General features: G+C 34.0%; 1 long non-coding RNA gene across 1 annotated transcript in view; it reads left to right on the top strand.

Annotated features, from left to right (window-relative positions):
- Positions 1 to 23,610, top strand: part of LOC103672214 — a 29,015-nt gene extending 5,405 nt beyond the window's left edge. Inside the window, exons 2-3 of the long non-coding RNA XR_005832395.1 lie at positions 21,805 to 21,952; positions 23,416 to 23,610. This is a non-coding gene — a long non-coding RNA (uncharacterized LOC103672214). The remainder of the gene's footprint in view (positions 1 to 21,804; positions 21,953 to 23,415) is intronic.
- The last annotated feature ends 214 nt before the right edge of the window (positions 23,611 to 23,824 follow it).

Here is a 23,824-nt window from a genome sequence, read left to right as displayed (position 1 = left end):
ACATTAGTTTCTTAAATGTCAAGATAGATCATAATTTATGCATGTTTTTAGGTATTTTAGGACTAAATTTTTAAAAGAAAAGCATTTTTATTTTTAAAAGTATATTCCGAATGTAGCATTTCATGTAAAACTTTTTCAGTAGTTTCTTTTTCAATGTTCATTTTTAATTTTGAAAGTATTTATAAGACTTGTTAGCGGAGTCTGCTAATTATTCTCAAAGCCCATTCTTCCCTTTTTCCTTTTAGCCATAGAAGCTGCTGATTTCCAGCTGGGCACATGGCGCCTAAGCTAGAAATGATATTTCCCAGCCTTGTTAGAACTAGATGTGGTTACATGTCTAAATTTTTACCAATGGTGTGTGAGTAGAAATTATAAATGTACCTTCTGAATCTTGCCTTTAAAAAATTGGGTATGTAGATCCCTCTTTTATTCCATTCTTCTATAGACTGGACCTTAACTGTCGTGGTATTGAGCCAGCTTCAACCATGCAGATAAAGGCAATACTCTGAGGGGATATCTGAAAAATAATGTGGAAGGGCCCTGGTCCCTAGGTGACATCAAGAAGCAGTCTGCCTTCTGATTTCACTCTACTTGCCTAACTCTGAATGTTACGTGAAAGAGCAATAAACTTCTACTTTATTTGAGCTACTGTATTTGGGGGTCTTTTGTTACAAAAGATTAGTTCTTAACCTAATAATACAGACAGGATTTTAAGTAAATATTTTTCTGACGGCTTGGAGTTTCAAAGGAGACTCTAGAGGTCAAGGTTTATAGACTTGGTAAAGGTGAATTGTCTATCCATTTCTTAGCCACCTACTTTGACATTTCCTTATGGTATGAATGGCTCTGCTAATAGTGAAGAACCAAATGTTGAAGATACATGTGAAGAGTTTGAATAAAATTGTTTCTTCAAGCTCTAAGTGGAACAAAGCAGTATTTCTAAATTTCTTTGTGATTTAAGTATATAACTAAATTTAATATTATTAATAGGTATATGGTGATTCCATATATCTATATAAAAGTTTATATATTCATTTTGAAAAAAAAAACCTTTTAAATTGGATTTGCCATTGAGAAAATAGGACATTATTTTATATTCAGGGTAGCCTTGTATCTAGCCATGTATGATGGCAGATAAATGTGTCATAAACCATAACTTACTTAGATAAGGAGGCATAAATCAACATTTTTCTTTCCTTTTGATATTTAAATATACCAAATAATACGAAATTGAGGTCTCTACCTCTCTTTTTCATACCTCTGATACAGAATGTGTATCACAAAAATATGGTTAACATTGTAACAGTTATCATCCATTGAATTTCTTCCTATTGATGGATTATGTATTTCTGGGATTTAAATAGCTGGCATTTAAAATTTAATTTTGATGAAGTACTTTTTGTTTTTGGGTATTGCATGGTTGGTAATAGTTTTATTAGCTTTTAAAATATCTTCTGAATAATGATCTTTCTAATTAAACTTGTAATGAGACACATTAGCTTACTAATCTGAATCTTTCATCATTTTTTACTTTAATTTTATCTTTAAGAATTTTAATAATAATAATTTAGAAACATAGAAAATGCTTATTAATAGTCATCTTACTGACTGAAATATTGTAAATGTATACGTCTACCTATCTTTCTAGAACTTCGAATCAAATCTTTTAGAAATAGTTTCTATTTCTCTGTAGAACTTCCCTATCTGTTTATTTATCATTTTTTAAAAGTATTTTTAAGTCTTTTTTAAAGTATTTGAACGTATTTATAACAATCTTTTTAATGTCTTTTTTGCTACTTCCAACATTTGGGACATTTTGAGACCTTTTTCTGTTGACTCCTTTTTATCTTAATATGGGTCAGGTTTTAATTTTCTTAAATGTAACATTTTAAAAATTTTATACTGGACATTGTGGATGGCAGGTTGCAGGGATTCTGTATTATATTGTCTTCCTTTGGGTGTTGAGTGTCTTTTCTCTGGCAAATAAATTTGCTGGTTAAATTAGTAGAAGATGCTTTTATTTGTTAGAATTAGAATTTTGGTTTGTTAATGTAAGCCTGTTTCAGTCTTGTCCTTCATCCTAAGATTCTTCTCTTCTTTAAGGTTGTGGTTCTTACTGTTAAGGAATACCCTTTGTATGGCAGAGTTGCATCTGAGTATCGGAGGAAACTCTGCAAAATCTTTTCATTCCCTTTGGCCTGAATACAACATTTTCCGGGTTTGTGCAACTTCTCTTTTTTTTCATTCGACTATTAGCAGCTACTGTCTGTTGACCTCATGGAGTCTCAGTTTGAAATGCATAATTTGCATGTTGGCCAAAGCTCTGAGGAAACTCCTATTAATACTTTTGTGTAACCCCCTCATCACAACTCTGTCCTCCATGGATCCTGCCCCATAAATTCCAGTTGCTTCAATACCTCAACGTCTAATCTTTGCCTTGTCAGCTCAGTGAGGCCAGTACTTTGTACTGGAGCTCTTCCCCACTGCACTGTGGTACAGAAAGAGCCCCAAAGCTTCCCTGATATGTTTCTCTTTTGTACTACTGGCTGCCTAATTTATAAAGGCTGTAAATAATATATTTTGCCCAGTAGATTTATGTACAATCTTGTAAAGCTTTTCTTTTTTTTTTTTAATTTACTCTTCTTTTACAAAAGGTAGAAGAGGAGGAAAAACTTTCTGAATCATTTTATGAAACCAGTATTACTCTGACACCAACATAAAGATCTTGCAAGATAAAGATATTGTAAGAAAACTACAGACTGATATCTTTGTGAATGTGAAGCCCCAAATTCCTCCTCAACATGAATTCAGCAAACATATAAAAAGGATTATACACTGTGATTAAGGGGGGTTTATTCCAGGAATACAAGGGTGATTCAACATACAAAAACCAATCAATATAATAGACCATATTAATAAAATAAGCATAAAAACCTGTGATCACCTCAGAAGATACAGAAAAAGCATTTGAAGAAAACTGAGCACCTTTTCATGATAAAAATACTCAACATACAAGAAATACAGGAAATGTCTTCAACTTTATAAAGGGCATCTATGAAAAATACAAGGTTAACATTTTACTTAATTGTGAGAGACTGATAATTTTACTCCTAAGATTAGGAACAAGATAGCAATATTCACTCTAATCATTTCTATTCACCACTGTACTGAAGGAACAAGCTAGGACAGTTAGATAAGAAGAAATACAAGTCATCCAGATTGGAAAGGAAGAAGTAAAACTACCTGTATTCACAGATGACATGATGTTGTATATAGAAAATCCTCAGGAATGCACACACATACAAATGATCAGAGTAAATGAGTTCAGCAAGGCTGCAGTATACCTGATCAGTATGTAAAACTCTATTCTGTATCTGTTCACTTAGCAATAAATAATCTAAAAATGAAATTAAGGCAGTTTTATTTATTATAACATAAAAAAGAAAATGCTTAGAAATAAATTTAATGAAAGAAGTGTGAGACTTATACACTGAAAACTAAAAAACATTATTGAAAAAATTTTAAAAAGACCTAAATAAATAGAAATACAGGAATTGGAAGACTTAATGTTGTTAAGATGGAAATCCTTTCTAAATTGATCAAGAGAGTGATGTAATCCCTTTTAAAATAAAAATGCCTTTTTTGCTAGAATTGATAGGATGGTCCTTAAATTCATATGGAAAGAAAAGGGAGCCAGAGTAGTAAAACAATGTTGAAAAAGAACAAAGTTAGAGCAGAGACACTTCTTAATTTCAAAATTTACCTCAAAGTAATAGTACTCAAAACTGTGTGAGACTATATGAAGATTGACATACAGATCAATGAGAGTCCAGAAATGTTCTGGGACAACTAGATATCTATATGCATAAACATGAAGTTGGAACCTTACCTCACATTATATGCAAAAATTTAACTCAAAATGTTTTGAAAACCTGGATGTAGGAGCTCAAACTATGAAATTGTTAGAGGAAAGCATAGACATAAACCTTTGAGACCTTGGATTAGGTAATTGTTTCCTAGTGTTGACACTAAAAGCACAAGTGTAAAGGAAGAAGATACATAAATTGGATTTCATCACAACTTTACACTAACATTCATAGTAGCATTTCTTATAATAGCCAAACATGGACACAATCCAAATGTTCCTCAACTGACGACTGAATAAACAAAATGCGTTATATCCATACTATGGAAGAATTTTTTGCCAGAAAAAGGAATGAAGTACTGATTGTGCTATAAAATGGATGAATCTTGAAAACATTATACTAAATGAAAGAAGCAGATATACTAGGGTACATATTGCATTATTCCTTCTGCCAGAAATGTCCAAAATATGCAAATCCATGTAAACAAAATGTAGATTAGTGGTTGCCAGAGGAGGGGGAATATGGAATGACTTCTAATTGATATGGGGTTTTGTGGTATAATAAAATATAAATATTTGGTGTTTGTCCTGCATTTTGTAGCAGAGAACTCTTGAAAGTCTTGGAATTTACTCTTATTAAAAGAAAATTCAGAGCCTTACTTGATGTGAATATAATATTGGGTGAGAAACAAACTCATTGTAAACAGGGAGACATCAAACTCAAAAGTGGTTTGAAGCTCAGAGGCATGACTTTACAGGATGGCTTATAAAGTGAAAATGAGGAAGTTGTTTAACCTTTACAATAATTGGTTATTACAATGGAGATTTCCAGATGGCAGGGATTGGTTAAAAGTGATTATGTTATACTATTTTAGGAAGATGACTTAAGTTTTATTTATGATTTTCTGAGGCATTTACAAGAAATAATCTAAATTAAATTTTGTTTACATTCATGAAATAAGCTAGATTAAGTTTTGCTTGCATGGTTTTGTCTGCTGCCTGAGGGAATCTTTAAACCTGGTCTCCATTTTATTTTATTTTGACACTGCCTTTTGTATGGTAATGAAATGATTCCTGTGGGAATCCTAGATGGCTTTAGGATGGGAGTTGGTTGCCAGAGGGTTAGAACTTTCAGCCTCACCCACTGAATTTCCAGGGAAAGGAGAGGGGCTAGAGATTGAATTCAGTCAGCAATGGCCAATGATTTAATCAGCACCGCCTACAATATGAAATCTCAATTAAAAATCACTAAATATAGAGTTTTGAGAGTTTCTGGGTTGGTAAACACATTGATGTACTGGGAATGTGGCATCCCTTAGAGTACATGGAAGCTTTGTGCTAGCCCTCTTCCCCATACCTTGTTCTGTGTGTTCCATTTGGCTGTTCCTGAGTTGTACCCTTTATAATAAACCAGAAAATATAAGTAAAGTGGTTTATTGAGTTCTGTGAGCCATTTTAGTGAATTATTGAACACAGTAAGTTGTGGAAACTTCTGAATTTGTAGTTGGCTAGGCAGAAGTGTGGATAGCCTGAGCACCCCATTTGCACCCAGCATCTGAAGTAGACACAGTCTTGTGGGACTGAGCTCATCACCTGTGGGATCTGTTGGACACCCACTTGGTGTTGGAGAATTTGTTGGTGTGAAAAAAACTCTACATAGTTGGTGTCAGAAGTGTCAGAAGAAAGAACCGCATGTTTCTTTTAGGGATGGTGAAATGTTCTGGAATTACGTAGAGGTGACCATTGTACAACTTTGAGAATATACTAAAAGGCACTGAACTGTACACTTAAAATTACTCAGCTTTGTCATTCACAGCACAGTCCATGGTGTAGGGCACTTACCAACCCACCTGATCCCTTCATGCCCTCTTGTTCTAAGGACCTGTAAGGACCAGTTGACATTTAGCCTGGCTGTTCCTAGGCCCTGGGTTCTGTGACCAAGCCAAATACATCTAGCTCTTGTGTGTGAGATGAGGCAGCGGTATAATTTCCACCTGACCCTGTGGGAGTGTTGCTGTGTACCCATCCTGTCCTCTTCCTTGACATCCAAAAAAATAAAAAATAAAAATTTCTCTGCTTTGAGGATGCAGGAGCCAACCTGAAAGAACCAATGGTCAAAGATGGAATAATTTGAGCAATAAAATAAATAGCAATAGTATTAAATTATATCCCAAAGAATAAAATAGATATTTGTGAGTAAATACTGATTCAAATAAATAATTGAATAAATAAATGAATGAAGGACAAAACACAAATATTTTTTTACCAAAGAATTCCCAAATTATAAATGTAAAAATAATGAGGGACATAGAAAATCATAGCACAGCACAGTAATGATTCATGAATGAATCAGTACTGATGAATGCTAAAATTAGGGGGCAACACTAAGGAGAAACAGGATATTTGCATAGCCTGAAAGTGTCTCTTTCCAAATATTTATTAATTATTCTGATGACTTAACATATGTGTACAAATGCTTTGATACTTCTCTCTCTGAGGTTGAGTTTAATTCTCCCCCCTTCAGGGTGATCAGGATTTTAGGGACTTACTTCTCATAAATAGAGTAGAAAGGGAAAAATAGTAATTTTATCATTAAAAAACTGGCTGCCATTACTTTAATCAAATGATTAAGTTTACCATCAACAGATAAGTAATGTTGATATCATATACCTTGTGATATCATGTGATGATAACCTCTATAGTAGTCACAAAAATTCCTAACCCTGGTATCGTCATGAGAAAAAAAAGCAAGCAAGCCCAAATTGAGGAACATTCTACAAAATACTGTACTAGTACCTTACAAAAGTGTCAAAGTCATGAAAAACAAAGAAAGACTAAGGAATTCACAGATATTGGAGGAGACTAAGTAGACGTCAAGACTATCTTGATATCCTGGTTTGGATCCTGGAACTAAAAAAGAGCATTACTCAAAAAAAACACTGAAATCTGAATTTTAGTTAGTGTTGCCCCCATTTGACTTCCTAGTTTTGATAAGTTTATCATGTTTATGTAAGATGTTAAGATTGGGAGGTTAAAGGAAGCTGTCCCTTTATAATATTTCTGTAAATATAAGCTTTTTTCAAATAAAGTTTTAAATATTACTATAATTTGCATTCTCTGAATTTCCTCTTTTTCTTTATCAGGTAAATCCCTCAGAAAGAATCCTCTTAGAAATAATATGTGACTGGGGCATCTGGGGGCTCAGTCAGTTAACTGCCTGCCTTTGGCTCAGGTCATGATCCTGGGGTCCTGGGATCCAGTCCCACATGGAGCCCTGCATGGAGCCCCGCATGGCATCCAGCTCTCTGCTCATCAGGGAGCCTGTTTCTCCCTCTCCCTCTGCTCCCCTGCTCCTGCTGTCTCTCAATCCCTGTCTCTCTCTCTCTATCTCAAATAAATAAAATCTTAAAAAAAAATTATGTGACTAAACAAAAAAAAAAATACATGACTAACCCTGAATTCTGTGGGCTATTTACTATTGCTATGGAAAAGAAATGGTCTTTACAACCCTCATCAAACTAATTATTATATTTTAAAATCTGTAACAATGTATTTTTGTTCCCATGAATCCCCATTTTTGAAAAATTTGAGTATTACAGACTTCTTGTTCTATTAAATAATTCGAACATATATTTAAATTCAGGTGTCATATTTCAATTTATATTTTTAATTTTTTTTATCTTTTTTTAAGATTTTATTAATTTATTGAGAGAGAGCGGAAGTGATCACAGAGGGAGAGGGAGATGTAGACTCACTGCTGAGTGGAGAGCCCCATGTGGGACTTGATCCCAGGACTCTGAAATCATGACCTGAGCTAAAGGCAAAGCCAAAGGCTTAACCAACTGAGCCACCCAGGCACCCCTCAATTTATTTTAATTTAAAATATAATGTAGATTATTTTGCCTTTCAATAATGATAAAAATCAGATTAAACTAATGTTATGCTATGAGAGTTAATATTTATTTACATTTTGTAGTCTACCAGTTTCCAAAAGGTTCTTGAATTCGGTCACAGTAAAAAGACACAAATAGTTATTTCAAAGCCATGTTTGAGAAAAATATTTAAGGACATGGAAAGGTAATTGTTACATTAAAAATAGTTACACAGGTTCTATAATATTTTCATAGTTTTGTTAGAATAAATGTGTAACCTGGAAGAACATATACCAAAATTTTAACAGGAGTAATCATTTTTGAGTTGTGTGGTATTTAAAATTTTTCTTTTCCCTTTCTGCATTTTTAAAAGTATGTACAATGTATGTCATTACCTTTGTAATCAGAAAAACATAATAAATCTTAAAAACATGCATGTATATGTATAATAGGATAGGTAAAGACACATTGGAACGCAGACAAAAAGTAAATACATTTTGTTCTGAATAAATGAACCTAAATTACAAGGTTTGTTCACTTCCTGTGGCTTATAAAACAGATACAAATTGTTCAAGGGCTTTTCTGTGGTAAGGCACTTCTCTTGTGGAGATAACTGCACTATCCTGTAGGGTTTTTAATTAAATGTAAGGGAATTAAATTAAATGTAAATGTAAAGTGTTTAACACAGTGCCTGGGCATAATAAATATACAATGATTTTTATCTGAGAGAGAGAAACTGAAGGGAGGTCAATGTGGATGGAGAGTGAGGCAGAATGCTGTGCCATTGGAGGAGGAGAAGTAGGCAAGGGCCAAGTCAGACTGTGTTAGGATTTTGGACTGTGTTCTGCGGTAAGGTAAGAGACACCAAGGGTTTTAAACAAGGTGTGACAGAATCATATTTGTATTTTGAAAAGAATATGCAGGCTGCTATTTGGAGACTGGAAAACAGAGGAGCCAGGGTACATGGTCTTTTCTGTGGACTGTATGTTTATGAGTTGGACATCTTTGATATAAACCAATGCTTTAAAATCCTTTCCATGAGTACACACCGGGAATCTTAGCTTCTTAACTTTTATTTTGACGTAGGCATAGGACACTTGCAAGCCATACAGCAACTTTGTTGTTGTTGTTTTAAGTAATCTCTACACCCAACCTACAGCTCAAACCCACAACCCCAAGATTAAGAATTGCATGCTCCACCGACTGAGCCAGCCAGGCGCCCCTGTTATTGGTATTTTTTGAACAAACTTGTCAGTGTAGGGCCATCATTTGGTAACGGATAGGCGGGATGCCAACAAAGCAGACCAGCCTTTCATGTGGCTCTGCAGTATGATGCATGCTATTTTTGATTTCCTTGTTCTGCCCCGCTGGAGTCTTAGGTGATGCCTGCCTTTTACATGGAAGCTTTGTTTCCTCTCCAGGTTTTATTACTTTAGCCCCCAGAGAAGAAATGACAGCTCGGTAACATAGGTGCTATCACTTGTTTATTCCCTACCCATCTTGGATTTTTCCCCCTCCTTGGATTGTCAGAATCCTTAGAAGAGCACTCCACGTAGCTAGCAGATTGTTAGAGTTAGCAAGAGCATCGGGACCTATTAACATTCCTGATTCAAACACGTGGTTTATTGCTGGCATCCATGTGATAACATCTCACTGCTGCCATTCTTTGCATGCAGGTCCTAACTAATTGATCTGTGTCTAACTACAGCTGCTATAAATACCTTTGTTTTTTCCATCTTTTGGTGTGCAGCCTTTGGCTTCTTATACTTCATGTCAGCTCTGGTCTCACCCATTCCCTCTTCACTTTATCTAATTAACCTTATTCTATTGCTGTCCACTTTCTAGGTTGATCATATCCAGGTCATCCTGAATATCTTTCTTCAGGGGTAAACATGAAGAGAGAAACTGAAATATTAATTGGTGAAATAATGTGATATGTAAGATTTGCATTTAAATACTCTAGTAAAACCATTCAACAAAAGAGTGGTAGAACCAAAGGGGAAAATGACATGCTAAAAAATGACAGAATGAAAAAAAAAAAAAATGACAGAATGTTGATACTTGTTAAAGTTGGGTGATGGCTATGTTATACTATTCCTTTTGAATATGTATGGATTTTCCATAGTAAAAAGTGAAAAAGACACGTGGAGGATTCAAACATACTAACTTGCAAACAAGTAGAGATTCTGGACACATGGGACAGAAGTACTGGAAGCAGTTGCATTAAGGTGGAAAAGGAGGTATTCTGTGTTTTGTTAATGTATGGTATAGGCCAATCATGTTGCCTTCTCATATATTGCTCTTTTCTGAGGGATTCTTTATGGAGATCACTATCCTTTGTTCAAGTATACCCCACTATCCTGGTTATCGTTGACTGACCCAGGGATGGGGTCTTAAACAAAACATCTGTCTTCAATAGCACAGTGTCTCAACTTGGGCACTATTGGCATTTTAGACTATACAATTTTTATGTGGGTTCTGTCCTCTACAGTGAGGATGTTTAGCAGCATTGAGTACCCACTAGATGCCAGTAGCACTTCCTCCCGTATTTCCAGTAGTGATATCCAGAAATGTCTCCAGACATTGCCAGATGTCCGTGGGAGGCAGAATCGCCCCTTGTTGTGAACCAATGAAATACAGGGATATGAATTTATAGTTAGGTTCCATCTTTATGGGTGCTGGCTGACTTGATTTGGATATTTAGATGCCATAATTTTTCCATGCTATATTAAAAGGTTGATTGTATTATAAATAAATAATAATTTAAAAATAGAAGACTTCAGGTTTCCCTACATGTTTGCTACAATAATATAACTTGTTTTAAGCCCAGGCCCCCTGATTTTTCATCTTTATCATATGCGGTCTTAATTTTTTTTTGTATAAAATATTCTTAGGATCATGATTTCCCCAACATCTGCATATTTTACAAAATCTTTAGTATATTATTCTTTTCATCATTTACAGAATACTATTTTTTCTTTTTCCTTGTTTTGGTTTTCAGATACAATTATGTAGGGGTAATTTTTATTTTTAAAATTAATGTGAATTTTACAGTGTCTTTGGAAATGTAGCCTTCACATGGATGGGAGAGTCTGGAAATTTATTTGATAAATTTTGTGGTTCTGGGCACAGTGTAAATGAAACATTTTCAGGTGCTACAGTATATAAATAAATGAATGTTTTTCCTGGCTCAGTTATGTACCATAACTAGCCAACAATTCTTGTATTAACTTTTTCAACTCAATGGAAGCGTACTAGTATATACTTCTGATTTAATAAAATCCTCAAAATAGGTTTTTGTGCTAATATATTTATAACATGCAGGTGTTTGACACAACAACATAAATTACATGTACGTAAAATTGGTTCAGGGAAATACCGAAATGTGCTAGGGAGGATATTAAAATATATTTGAATGTTTATTTTAAAATTCAGCTTGAACATTTTTCAGAACTGTTAAAGTTCATAGCTCTATTATATGATTCATTTTTTTCTGTTAAGTTCTAATCTTGTATGATTTTTATCATTTCTCTATTTTTCTTAAAGTGATTTTATTTAGTCTAGTTGTTTAGTTTCTTCTTTTTTTTGGAGCACACACAGAGATCTGATTTGTGAAAAATCCATATAATTATTCTTAGGAATCTTATTCATCAGCTCATTCTATTATGCTTCCCTATGGAAACTTGGATAGTTTATGGTTACCTTGCTCCACAAGAACCACAAACCTGCTGGTCACTTAGAATGACAGTTATATTTGTCTGTTATGCTAAAAAATATAGGTCACATTTATGGGGTGCCTGGGTGGCTCAGTCGTTAAGCGTCTGCCTTCAACTCAGGGCGTGATCCTGGAGTCCCGGGATCGAGCCCCACATCAGGCTCCTCCACTGGGAGCCTGCTTCTTCCTGTCCCACTCCCCCTGCTTGTGTTCCCTCTCTCGCTGGCTGTCTCTATCTCTGTCAAATGAATAAATAAAATCTTAAAAAAAAAATATAGGTCACATTTTGAAGTGATTTTAAAGAGATGACACTATGAAATGCATTATTTTTAAAGAGTATTTATTTATTTATTTATTTTAGAGCAAGAGCGGGGTGGGGGTGGAGGTGGGGAGAGTGAGGGACAAATAGACTCCATGCTGAGTGGGGCTCAGTCCCAGGACCCTGAGATCATGACCTGAGATAAAACCAAGAGTTGGGGGTGGGGGAGCGCCTGGGTGGCTCAGTCCTTAAGTGTCTGCCTTTGGTTCAGGTTGTGATCCGCATGGGCTCCCTGCTCTGTGGGAAGCCTGCTTCTCCCTCTCACACTCCCCTTGCTTGTGTTCCCTCTCTCACTGTCTCTCTCTGTCAAATAAATAAATAAAATCTTAAAAATAAATAAAATAAATAAATATATAAAATCAAGAGTCGGATGTTTAACCAACTGAGCCACCCAGGCCCCCTTAAATGCATTATTTTTAAAAGATAATTTAATTCAGTGAAGGGTCATCTCCGAAATTAAAGCATCCTAATTTAATTTTCCTCTTAAAAGGTATTTATTTAAAAAAATGGTTATTGAGTGCTCACCCAATAACAGTGTTCTTTTTGATCATTGTTTCACACCCATGACCTGAAATGGATTTTTCAAGTAAGAAAGAGTAAGAAAAAATTGACATGAGGAAAAAGAGAATTAATAATTAGAGAATTAAATAGGATAACTATATAATTAATAACATAAATTAAGAAAATTACTGAATATGCATTTATTTTTAGAGTAATACCCACATAACCAAGGTCCTTGCCTCCTTTAGTTTTTAGCTAAATGTCCTCTTCCCAGACACCTATTCTGACCACCCAGTTTGCAATGGTAATTCTCATCCTCACCCACCCTGTACTCCCAATCTTCCCATAATTTACTCTCTATTTTAATAGCATTAATCTCTTGCCGAAATACCATATGTATAATATTTGTTATTAATTGTCTCTCTGTCTCCTGTCCCCATTCCCCCAACTCCCACAAAATATAGGCTCTTAAGGGAGTTTTGTCTGTTCTATATGCTTGTCATGCAGATGCCTGCTGCATGGCAGTTCAGTGTAATAGGAGGATCTTTAATTATCTGCAATTCTAGCAGTTGGGTCTCCGTTAACTGCCATTTCTCCTGTTGTTTTGTTGTTGTTTTATTATCCATTCAAATAAGAACTCTGAAAGATATTGAAGTATGACCTGAATGAGCAAAAAATACCAAAAACTCTGTTTGGAATGAATTTTAGGGTTTAGTATTTTAATAAAATTATTGTTTCTTCAAAATGATAGTAGTTACTGCTTTGGACCAAATGCCTATGCCATATACTTTACATGTACTTTCTGTTTGTCCTCTTGCCATCTCTAATGAGGTGGACAGTGTTACTCCCAGTGTTACTCACAGATGAAACAAACTCAGAGACGTTAAGTACTTCTAAACGGCAGATTTAGAAATTAAACTCAATTAGAAATTAAACTCAAGTCAACTTGAATTCAAAGTCCATGTGTTTTTGTTTTTTTAAAGTTGACTAATTGAAAGGAGACTTCTCTATTACTAGTATTTAATACATATATATATATATATATATCCTTTAATCAGAAATCCCACTCTATGACCATATTGAATAAAATATTTAGTAAAGTTTACGGTATAATTATTAGATAGCACACAATAGTCTTACTTATTTTACTCATTTATTAAAATACTTGTGTCCTACCATGTGCTAGGTGCTAGGTATGCCACAATGAAAAAAGCAGACATGGTGCCTGCCTTTAAGGAACTTGTAGTCTCCTGGGGAAAACAGATCTATCACTAAAGATTCAGAACTCCATCCCATCCCTACCTCTCACTCCAAGTTATCATTAAAAGTAGAAAATATTCTGATATCATCCAGATTTTATTCTGTTTTTCTAGAACATATGGTTAAATTTTTGTTTTATCAAGGATCTCATCAGGGTTATATGGTCTGATGATCCCCTGAATCCTTTCTTCTCACATGCTTGAGTCTTCACACACCCTGAATCTATAAGGAAAAGTCCAAACAATAGCGATAGCAATAGTTTGTTTTCAATGCTTTCTTTTATTCTATTATGATGAGAGCAAGGTTTTTTTGTATTATAATCTGTTTCTGAAAATATCAAAATTTTTTTTTAAAGATTTTATTTATTTATTTGACAGAGATAGAGACAGCCAGCGAGAGAGGGAACACAAGCAGGGGGAGTGGGAGAGGAAGAAGCAGGCTCATAGCAGAGGAGCCTGATGTGGGGCTCGATCCCATAATGCCAGGATCACGCCCTGAGCCGAAGGCAGACGCTTAACTGCTGTGCCACCCAAGCGCCCCTGAAAATATCAAATTCTGAAACACCAGGTTGAGCTGAGAACAGACATGCTGATCATTTTTAGGTCTTTCACACAATGGTCTATTCAACCTGTTTGTGGTAATTTATTAATAATTTGATTTTGAATATGTTTAGTTTTCATCAATTTTTTAATTTATCTTCATAAAACTTTTTCAGGGTCAATATTGTCATTTGTACTGGATTTTAACCAAGTCTTATATAGAGATGAATTCTGAGTAATAGGGAAAATTACTCATGAAATGAAGAATTTAATAAATTCTTGATTTTTCAATCCAATGTAGTATCCCAAGTTGCAGTGTACTAAATGATATAGTTACTTTTAAGATAATTTGGTGTTTCTTTATTTTACAAATATCCCTATGATATTTGTTTGTTTTTCCTATGAATCAAAGATAAATAGCAGGAAGACAAACCATGGCATTCGCCAATCCGCTTTTCAATAACTGATCTCTTCGGCCACTTTTCTCTTTCTCTTTGTGTTTGCATTAAGTGTAATCCTTTCAGAGTTTAATTTGCTTTTGAAACTATGGTTTTTAAAAGGACTTTTAAGTAATCTCTTATTAATGGAATGTAGATCTTAAAACTGGAATATTTTGATAATTTGGACTTTGACATCCAATACACAATTCAGATCAGATATTCTAATAGAGTGTTTTATCTTTGTTCTTTTAGAGTAATTTAAGATTGGAAGCACTTCTAGTTTAGTGTTCCTTAAAACCACATGAAATAGTAAGGGGAAACCCAAATAAGGGTCATGAGGTTTCTTTGCATCTGCATTAGGATTTTCCAACCTGGGAAAGTCAAGGGTTAAGAAAAAATACAATTAAACATCTCAGTGGTTTTGAGAAGTTGTATTAATTTGGATGCTTGGATCCTGAATTCTCAAATTTCTAGTGCAGGGATCAGAGAGAACTATAGTGTGGAGAATTTAAATAGCCAGTTGGTATGTTGAGTCTGGCCTACAGATATATTTTGTTTGACATGCATAGTGTTTTTTAAAAGTGTGAATTAAGTAAGTGTTTAACAGCTGAGTATTTTGATACAAAAATTCAGATTTCTAACCTCTGGGAAATTAGAATATCTGGCACAGTAAGCCTGCTTCCCACAAAGAAACAATAAGCTGAGTTGAGTGAGGGCACCTTTTTGATCATTTTCCAGTTTACCGTATTTCCCACCACTCCCTGTTCTTGCACAGTGACATGTTGTGTCAGTTACCAATTATCATTGTGCATGCACTGACACTTTTTCTTATATTTGATCTGTAGTGATGAGTTTGCATCCCATATCATAGAGGGTATGTTCTTTCTGGAAAGTCTTTTCTCAGAACGCTCTTCCCAGTCTTCTTAGGCCCTCTCTTCCCAGTGCCCCTATAGCATCTTGTTTATATCTCCCTTTAGTACATACCATATCTTATGGTAAGTGTTCATTTGGTAATTTTCCTTGCTAGGCATGACCTTTTTTAAAATCAGGATCTTATATTGTTTCCTCAGAGGATTCAATAGTGTGTGGACACTTAAATAGTGCTGAATTTATACTTGTTTCTTATAAATCAGAAAAGATAGATTCTAGGATACAAGTGCATTTCCAGGAATATTTTCTTATGAGGCTGTAATATTTGTTATTAAAACTCATTGAGAGTTCTTCTGATTGTTGTTGCAGAGCAATGCCAGAGCTAGGGGGAGGCATGAGAGGTTCCCAGGGTAAAAGTTTAAGGAGGCACTCCCTTTCAGGGTCAGGTAAGTGCGTCCTTAGATTTTATGCCATGGGAGCTTCTCTTGCCTCCATATTACCAGCACTGTTTCTGAATTTTAGCTTCTAGCTTAAAAATAAAATATTTGTTCTGATTGGAAAGGCTATAGAAACATGGATCTAGATTGTTTTTAAATGAAAAAAAAAATCACAAGAGAATATATTGTTATTTTTAAAAATTTATACTCTGGATACTTTAAAAATTTTCTCTTTGTCATTGGTTTCTAAGCAACTTGATTATGATGTGCTTGGGTATATTCATGTTTCTTTTGCTTGGGGTTTGTTGAGTTCTTCGATCTGGAAGTTTATAGTTTTCATCACATTTGGAAAAATTTCAGACTTTATTTCTTCAAATATTTTTTCTGTCCTCTCTCTTTTATCTTTAGAGACCCTAATTACACATGTATTGGGTTACTTGAAGTTGCCTCACAGCTTACTGATACACCATTCATTTTTTTTTCCATTTTTTTTTTCTCTTTGGATTTCACTTTGATTAGTTTCTATTGTTATGGCTTCAAGTTCACTAATGTTTTCTTCTTTGATATCTAATCTGCTATTAGTCCTAGCCAATATTTTTTTATTTTAGATATTTTTAGTTTTTACATCGAGAAGTTTGATTTGGGCTTGGCATTTCTTTTACATCTAAACATAACATGCTCAAATTTTCCTGTAGTTTCTTTATATATGGAATATAGTGATGGTGGCTGTTTTAAGGTCCCTTTTTTCTTAAATCTATCTGTGTCATTTCTGGGTTGGTTTTGATGATTAATTTTTCTCTGCTTTATGGCTTGTGCTTTTCTGCTTTTTTGCTGGTCTGGTAATTTTTTATTAGATGCCAGCCACTGTAATTTTAGTATGTTGGTCATCGTATATTTTTGTTCCTAAAATAGTCTTGAGATTTGTCTGTGACTCAGTTAAGTTTCCTATAAATAGTTTCATCTTTTCTGGGTGACATGAACATTTAAGATGGTGAATGGAAAGGAAGGAAATATCAGGGAAGAAAGCTGTGAGAAGAGAATTATCTTGGAAGCCAAGGGATAGTTTTAAGAGACAGAGAAAGTATATGGGTCACATCCTCTTTTATTTGATGCAGAGAATATTCTGCAATCTTGTGAGCAGAAATAAGATTATAAAGGGTGGAACAGTAAGTGAAGGGATGTCCTCTCCTCCTCCTCCTCTTTCTTCTTCCAGTCTCTTAGATTCTCTTTTATCTTCTATTTTTCTCCATTCCTTTAACAAATAGACTAACAACCTTATGACGAAATATAGTTTATTTCTAAAACATATACTTTTAAAAAAAATTCAGATATTATTCAGATATTATCCATAGAATGTAATACTTCTACTTTAGGAGGTTATTAGTAACTACCAACCTTTATTTAATTGGGTATATTTTTAAAGATTGGAAGAATATATATATCTTTAGCTTTAGGTTTCAAAATATAAAGGAAAATCCTAAGTAAATTTCTCATCATTCCTGTGTGCAGAGTTTCCTAGTTCAGGTCTGAAACAGCAGCTTTAGTTCTTTTCCATATAACACATTATAATTTCATATAGCATCAGCCTTAACTGTTAGTGGTAAAATAGCAATTGGTGACAGTCATAGAAGACCAAAGCATCCCTTTATACATTTCTTCAATAAAAGATATAAAAACTTTTAAAATAGGGGGCGCCTGGGTGGCACAGCGGTTAAGCGTCTGCCTTCGGCTCAGGGCGTGATCCCGGCGTTACGAGATCGAGCCCCACATCAGGCTCTTCCACTATGAGCCTGCTTCTTCCTCTCCCACTCCCCCTGCTTGTGTTCTCTCTCTCACTGGCTGTCTCTATCTCTGTCAAATAAATAAATAAAATCTTTAAAAAAAAAAAAACTTTTAAAATAATCAATATGTTAGAATTAATAAAAGTGGAATTTCAAAAATTTTAAGGTAATTCATCAGATAATGCTTTCTTTTGATAAGGAAACAATAAAGAAGATTTGAGCATGGTCTTGAGCATGATGTAATCACATAATGTGTGGTTTATTGAGAATGTGTTTAAAATAAATAAGTTGTGAAATTAGATCTAAGGAAATGGATTCACTAGTGTTAGAAATAGTTCTGAAAGCATCATTAATGAGTTTGGCTTCTGCCTTTCTTCTATTACTTATCGACCTGTGGTCTTAAGCAAGTTACTTAAATTCTTTTGGGGAACATAGGTGGCTCAGTTGGTTAAGCATTTGACTTTGATTTCAGCATGATCTCTGGATCATGAGATCTAGCCCTGCATCAGGCTCTGCTCAGGCACAGAGTCTGCTCGTCTCTCTCTATCCCTCTCTGCCCTTCCCCTCACCTCTCTCTCTCAAATAAATAAATAAATAAATAAATAAATAAATAAAATCTTTAAAAAATTCTCTGATCTTCACTTTCCTTACTTGTAAATTATAATATATTTTGACCTTGAAGTTCATAGGCTGGTCTTGCAGAGCAAATGATGAACAAATGTGTGAAATATCTTGAAGTATTAGATGTAGTTGTGGTATTTCAAGCCATTAAATATCATCTGTCATTACTGAAACTCATTGGGTTCTAACTGTCTTATTATTTTATCCTGAATAGCATCCAGTTACTGATTTTCTCCCCTAAAAGTACAGAACAGATTTATTTTAAGATAACAATTCTACTTGAATCAACCTTGGGCCCTGCAGAGCTGTTCTGTATGTGATATTATTGAGGAGTAAATGGGGACTAATTTGAGGCTTTGGCCACATTCTTGAGATCCTTGTGATCAGCCACTTACAAAATAGAATTATAATCTCATGCCCTATTGAGAATAAATAAAGATTATATTAGTGAAATAGAAATGTTGATTGTCTTTGCTTTGTTGCCTGTGTACATTCTGTGAAGATAGTAGAAATAAGGAAGAAGGAAGTGGTGATCTTAGACTGCTTTACTGGCAAATAATTTGTTCTTGTGATTTATTTTCTAACAGAAAGATTTACTTTGATATTTTCTATTTTATTATGTGTGCTTTCTAAAGCCCATTCATTCCTAGTACTTTGAATAATTGCAAAGAATATTTACTAAAATAGTAAATGATAAATTCATGTATTATAAGAAATTGAGAACTTAATGTTACAGAAAAATGAGGATCGCGAAATTTTATGAGGATGTGTTTAGATTAGAAAACAACACTGGTATCACAGAGAGCAGATCTTGTGTATGTTAATGTATAGTAAATGAGAAAAGATAGATGCTGTTATGGATAATATGAATAGTCTATTTTGTATTTGAAGCTTTTCTGGGAATAATATCCACAATCTTTACCAAGAAATCTATGTTATTTTGTTGCTCTGACAGCACAGTATAACTCTCATTTGATTTTTTACATGATAAAAGTAAAAATGTAAGGAGAACTTTAAAAAAACCTATCATGATACCTTGGAAGTCAGGAATAACAGAATTTCACAAGTCTAATAAGATAGACACCATAATGTCAATATTTGTGTACTGATGAATGTGAGTTGTGAAATTTGGCTCCAGTTGCCAGATGCTTTAGAGCCTTGCAATTTAAAATTACATTAGTAATGAAAACTAATGAACACAAAATTTCCATTTTTGAAAAACAGCCCTACCCAACTTGCACCGTTTTAGAGAAAAATAACTTTAGATAGTTTTGGCAAGTGCTGATTAAATATTTGAATCTGATTTTGTGCACACAGGGCACATTTTATTCATTACATTAACCACACAGTAAATAAATGAATACTACAGTCATTTACTTTCCTTAGTATAACTAAAAAATCAAGTATTAAGTGGAATAAATATGTAGAAATGGAAAAGTAATGAGGAATCCTATGCACAAAAACCTAACATTCTTGTATCTGCCCTTTACATTTTTCTTGAAATATAACTGAATAATCCCAATTGTATTTCTTCTTTTTAAATTTAAATTCAATTCAGTTAACATATAGTGTATTATTAGTTTCAGGAGTAGAATTTAGTGATTCTGAATTCTACATCAGTTGCATATAATACCGAGTGCTCATTACATCAAGTGCCCTCCTTAATGCCCATCACCCAGTTACCCTAGCCCCCCACCCACCTCCCCTCCAGCAACTCTCAGTTTGTTTCCTATAGTTAAGAGTCTCTTATGGTGTGCCTCCCTCTTTGTTTTTACCTAATTTTATTTTTCCTTCCCTTCCCCTATGCTCATATTTTGTTTTTTAAATTCCACATATGATTGAAATCATATGGTATTTGTCTTTCTCTGACTGACTTATTTCGCTTAGCATAATACCCTCCAGTTCCATCCATGTTGTTGCAAATGGCAGGATTTCATTCTTTTTGATGACTGAGTAATATTCCAATATATATATTCCTATATATATACCACATCTTCTTTACCCATTTATCTGTCAATGGATGGATATCTAGGATCTTTCCATACTTTGGTTATTGTGGACATTGCTACTATAAGTATTGGGGGGCATGTGCTCCTTCAAATCACTATGTTTGTATCCTTTGGATAAATACCCAGTAGTACAATTGCTGGGTGGTAGAGTAGTTCCATTTTTAACTTTTTGAGGAACCTCCATACTGTTTTTGGTGTACTGGTGTACTGTTGTACAACAGTTTGCATTCCCACCAGCAGTGTAAGAGGGTTCTCCTTGCTCCACATCTTTGCCAACTTCTGTTGTTTCCTGAGTTACTCATTTTAGCCATTGTGACTGTGTGAGGTGGTATCTCATTGTGGTTTGACTTGTATTTCCCTGATGCCAAGTGATGTTGAGCATTTTGTCATGTGTCTGTTAGGCATTTATATACCTTCTTTGGAGAAATGTCTGTTCATGTCTTCTTCTGCCCATTTCTTGACTGGATTTTTTGTTCCAATTTTATTTCTTGTCTAATTATATAAAATGTAATGGTTTTAAATATTTTTTACTCATGCTTTCATTTCCTTCACGTATTTGTTCATATATCCTTTTAATTTCTAAGTCAAAACTTGTGCTTGTCTTTGTTGATAACATTTAAAAAATAATATTGAGAGAAACTTTAATTGTCTATCAGTGACATCAGATCATTTTCCTCTTGACGTAAAATTATTCTAGATATTATTACAAATTTGACGGTAAATAGCTACATCATAATTTTAACTGTTACATAGAAATAATGTATTGCCTGAACTTTAATCAAGTGACACTTACTTCTGTTGTTTTCTCTCTTTTGAATGTTTTTTTTCATCTTTTTGGTGGGTATCTATTGAGAGGAATGAGAAGTATGCCTTTGATAAACATCTGGGAATATATAGGTAGGTTCTTTTAGTCTTCCATTAAAACTGAAAAATTAGGATTTCAGGTGACATTTTCATTGATAATTAAATCTCATATTTCCTGCCTTAAGTAAATTTATGTGTAGTTTTCACATAAAGTTAAAAATAGGTAGATGATACCAAAAGCACAATAATGGAAACTTTGGTGTATTTGACCTCATCGAAATTTAAAACTTCTGCCCTGTGAAAGACCCTGTTAAGAACATTAAAATACAATTACAAACTGGGAGAAAATACCACAAATTACAAATTTAACAAATGACTTATATTTAAATAGATAGCTCTCAAAACTTACATTAGAAAAAATCCAATTAGTATATGGGCAAAAGACATAGAGACATTTTACTAGAAAGGAGATACAAATAGCAAATAAGCACATGAAAAGATGATCAACACTGACTTCATGTCTATTAGGGAAATGCATTTTAAAACCACAAAAAGATACCACCACACAGTTTTTCAAAGGCTAAAATAAAAACAAAATCAAAAAGGGGGATGAGTTATTTAGAGGGAATATTGGTAGCTATAGTTACTGATACAAATAAAATAGATAATGTAAAATAATGTAAACAAATAACATACATCTATAATTAAATTGATGATAACATATTAAAGAACTCTAAACAAACATGCATGTAATATTTTTTCTCTGTGTAGGAACCACAGATGATGAACTTTCCTTTAGACTCATCATGTAACTGAAAGACTTATCAGGACCTTGATGCTTAGAGAAAATGTTAAAACTAGACACATTTCCTCATCTATTTTCACTGATAGCCATTACTGGAATATAGCACAGTATACGGTATGTACCTTTCTTTTTCTGCAGTAATTGAAAAGAGCTATGGTTCAGTAGTCCTTTTTATTTCCTTCTTTTTAAATTAAAAAAAATTTATGTCCTTTTTGTTTCAAATGTCTATAAAACTTCTAGGAAAGGGTAAGATAAAAAACATCATCCTTGCTTTTCCTTTCAGGGTGAGAATTGGAAAATTTGGCCTGATATGAGGTCGATGACCAGAATATATTATGCTTTAAAAATTCCCATGGAGTGGTACCTGGGTGACTCAGTTGGTTGGGGATCTGCCTTTGGCTCAGGTCTTGATCTCCCGGGTCCTGGGATCAAGCGCTGCATCAGGCTCAGGGGGGAGTCTGCTTCTCCCTCTCCCTCTGCTCCTCCCCACTGCTCCTGCTCTTTCTCTCTTTCTCAAATGGATAAAGAAAAACTTTTTAAAAATTTCCATTGGAATGGAAATGGAAATGATTTAGTATGAAAAACTTAAATCTGGAGTTTTTTTTTTTTTTAAAGATTTTATTTATTTATGTGACAGAGAGACAGCTAGTGAGAGAGGGAACACAGCAGGGGAGTGGGAGAGGAAGAAGCAGGCTCCCAGCGGAGGAGCCCGATGTGGGACTCGATCCCCGATCCCTGAACACCGAGATCACGCCCTGAGCCCAAGGCAGACGCTTAACCACTGCGCTAACCAGGCGTCCCTGGAGTTGAGTTCTTAAGGCAAAAAGAAATTTATTTGAAAAAGAGTTAAGTGGAATACCAAATCAAAATCATACCAATAAGCTATGTGCAGTTTCTATTTATTTCAATAAAATGTATATATATTTCAAAGCCATTTGACAATGTATGTGCAAAGCAGAGGTGAATTTACAGCTAGAATAATGAAACTTAAACTTTAGGGCCCCTCACTTGAGTGGGTTTTTTTCTAAGCTGACATGCTGGAAGAAAGAGTAAATTAGCATTTTGTCTATATGAAATGATATTTCAAATAATTGATATTTTAAGAAGTGGTCAGAGAGTATCACCCAAAAACTTTAAGGAAAAAAAAATGATTTATGGCAATTGTCAGATAATAAAAACTATTATTTAACTCAATTCTGTGAGGTTTTTGTTGTATTTTTCAGCTTTTTAAAATCTCTGATTTGTTTTGCTTTCTTTTCTAACTCTAAACAAATGTTCAATTTTGTATAAAACTCTGTATTTGTTACTTTTTTTTCATTAAAGAGAGGCCCGTGTATTGTTAAACTTCTAGCCTCCCAAAGCCATCAGATAGTTGATAGATTAAGAATAATGGAATTTCCAAAGTCAAATTTTCATAAAGGATGAGTTACATTTATATTTAAATAGTTTGATTTATGTAGATTTTAGTTGTCCACGTGTCGTACCAGATGTGCCATTTTTGATCAAACTGTATGATGCCACCTTGAAACACATAACCTTTTTATAGACAAATAAGCAAAATGAATTTCATATTGCAGGTTCAGATTTGTGTACCATTTCTCCTAATATGGATATGCTGTTTGTATTTCCAAAGGTAAGATTTTTGTTTTGCTAATTAAGGGTGATATTTTCTGTTTTTATCCCAGGTTAATTTCCTTCACCTTTTTATGCTCCCTGTCTTACTTTTTTTTTCCCCCCCGTCTTAATTTTTCAGTTGTTTGAATTTTTAAGAAATTTTTAGGAATGATAAAACTTACTTTAGGAGCATAAAACATTGTCACAAGGGCAGAGGAATTGGAATCACCTTGAAAAGACAGAGTTTTTCATCAAATTCCAAGTATAGAAATCTTTTCTCTATTGTGAAACTTATATTAAGAATATTCATAGACACTTAATCTATGTCTTTCAAATGTTTCTTCTTTTACATTGTTCTTCAAAGAATTTCTA

The sequence above is a fragment of the Ursus maritimus genome, unplaced genomic scaffold (assembly GCF_017311325.1).
Source record: "Ursus maritimus isolate PB19 unplaced genomic scaffold, ASM1731132v1 scaffold_5, whole genome shotgun sequence".
NCBI lineage: Eukaryota > Metazoa > Chordata > Mammalia > Carnivora > Ursidae > Ursus > Ursus maritimus.
Note: the sequence above shows the minus strand (reverse complement) of the source record. Positions and strands in the feature narration are given on the sequence as shown.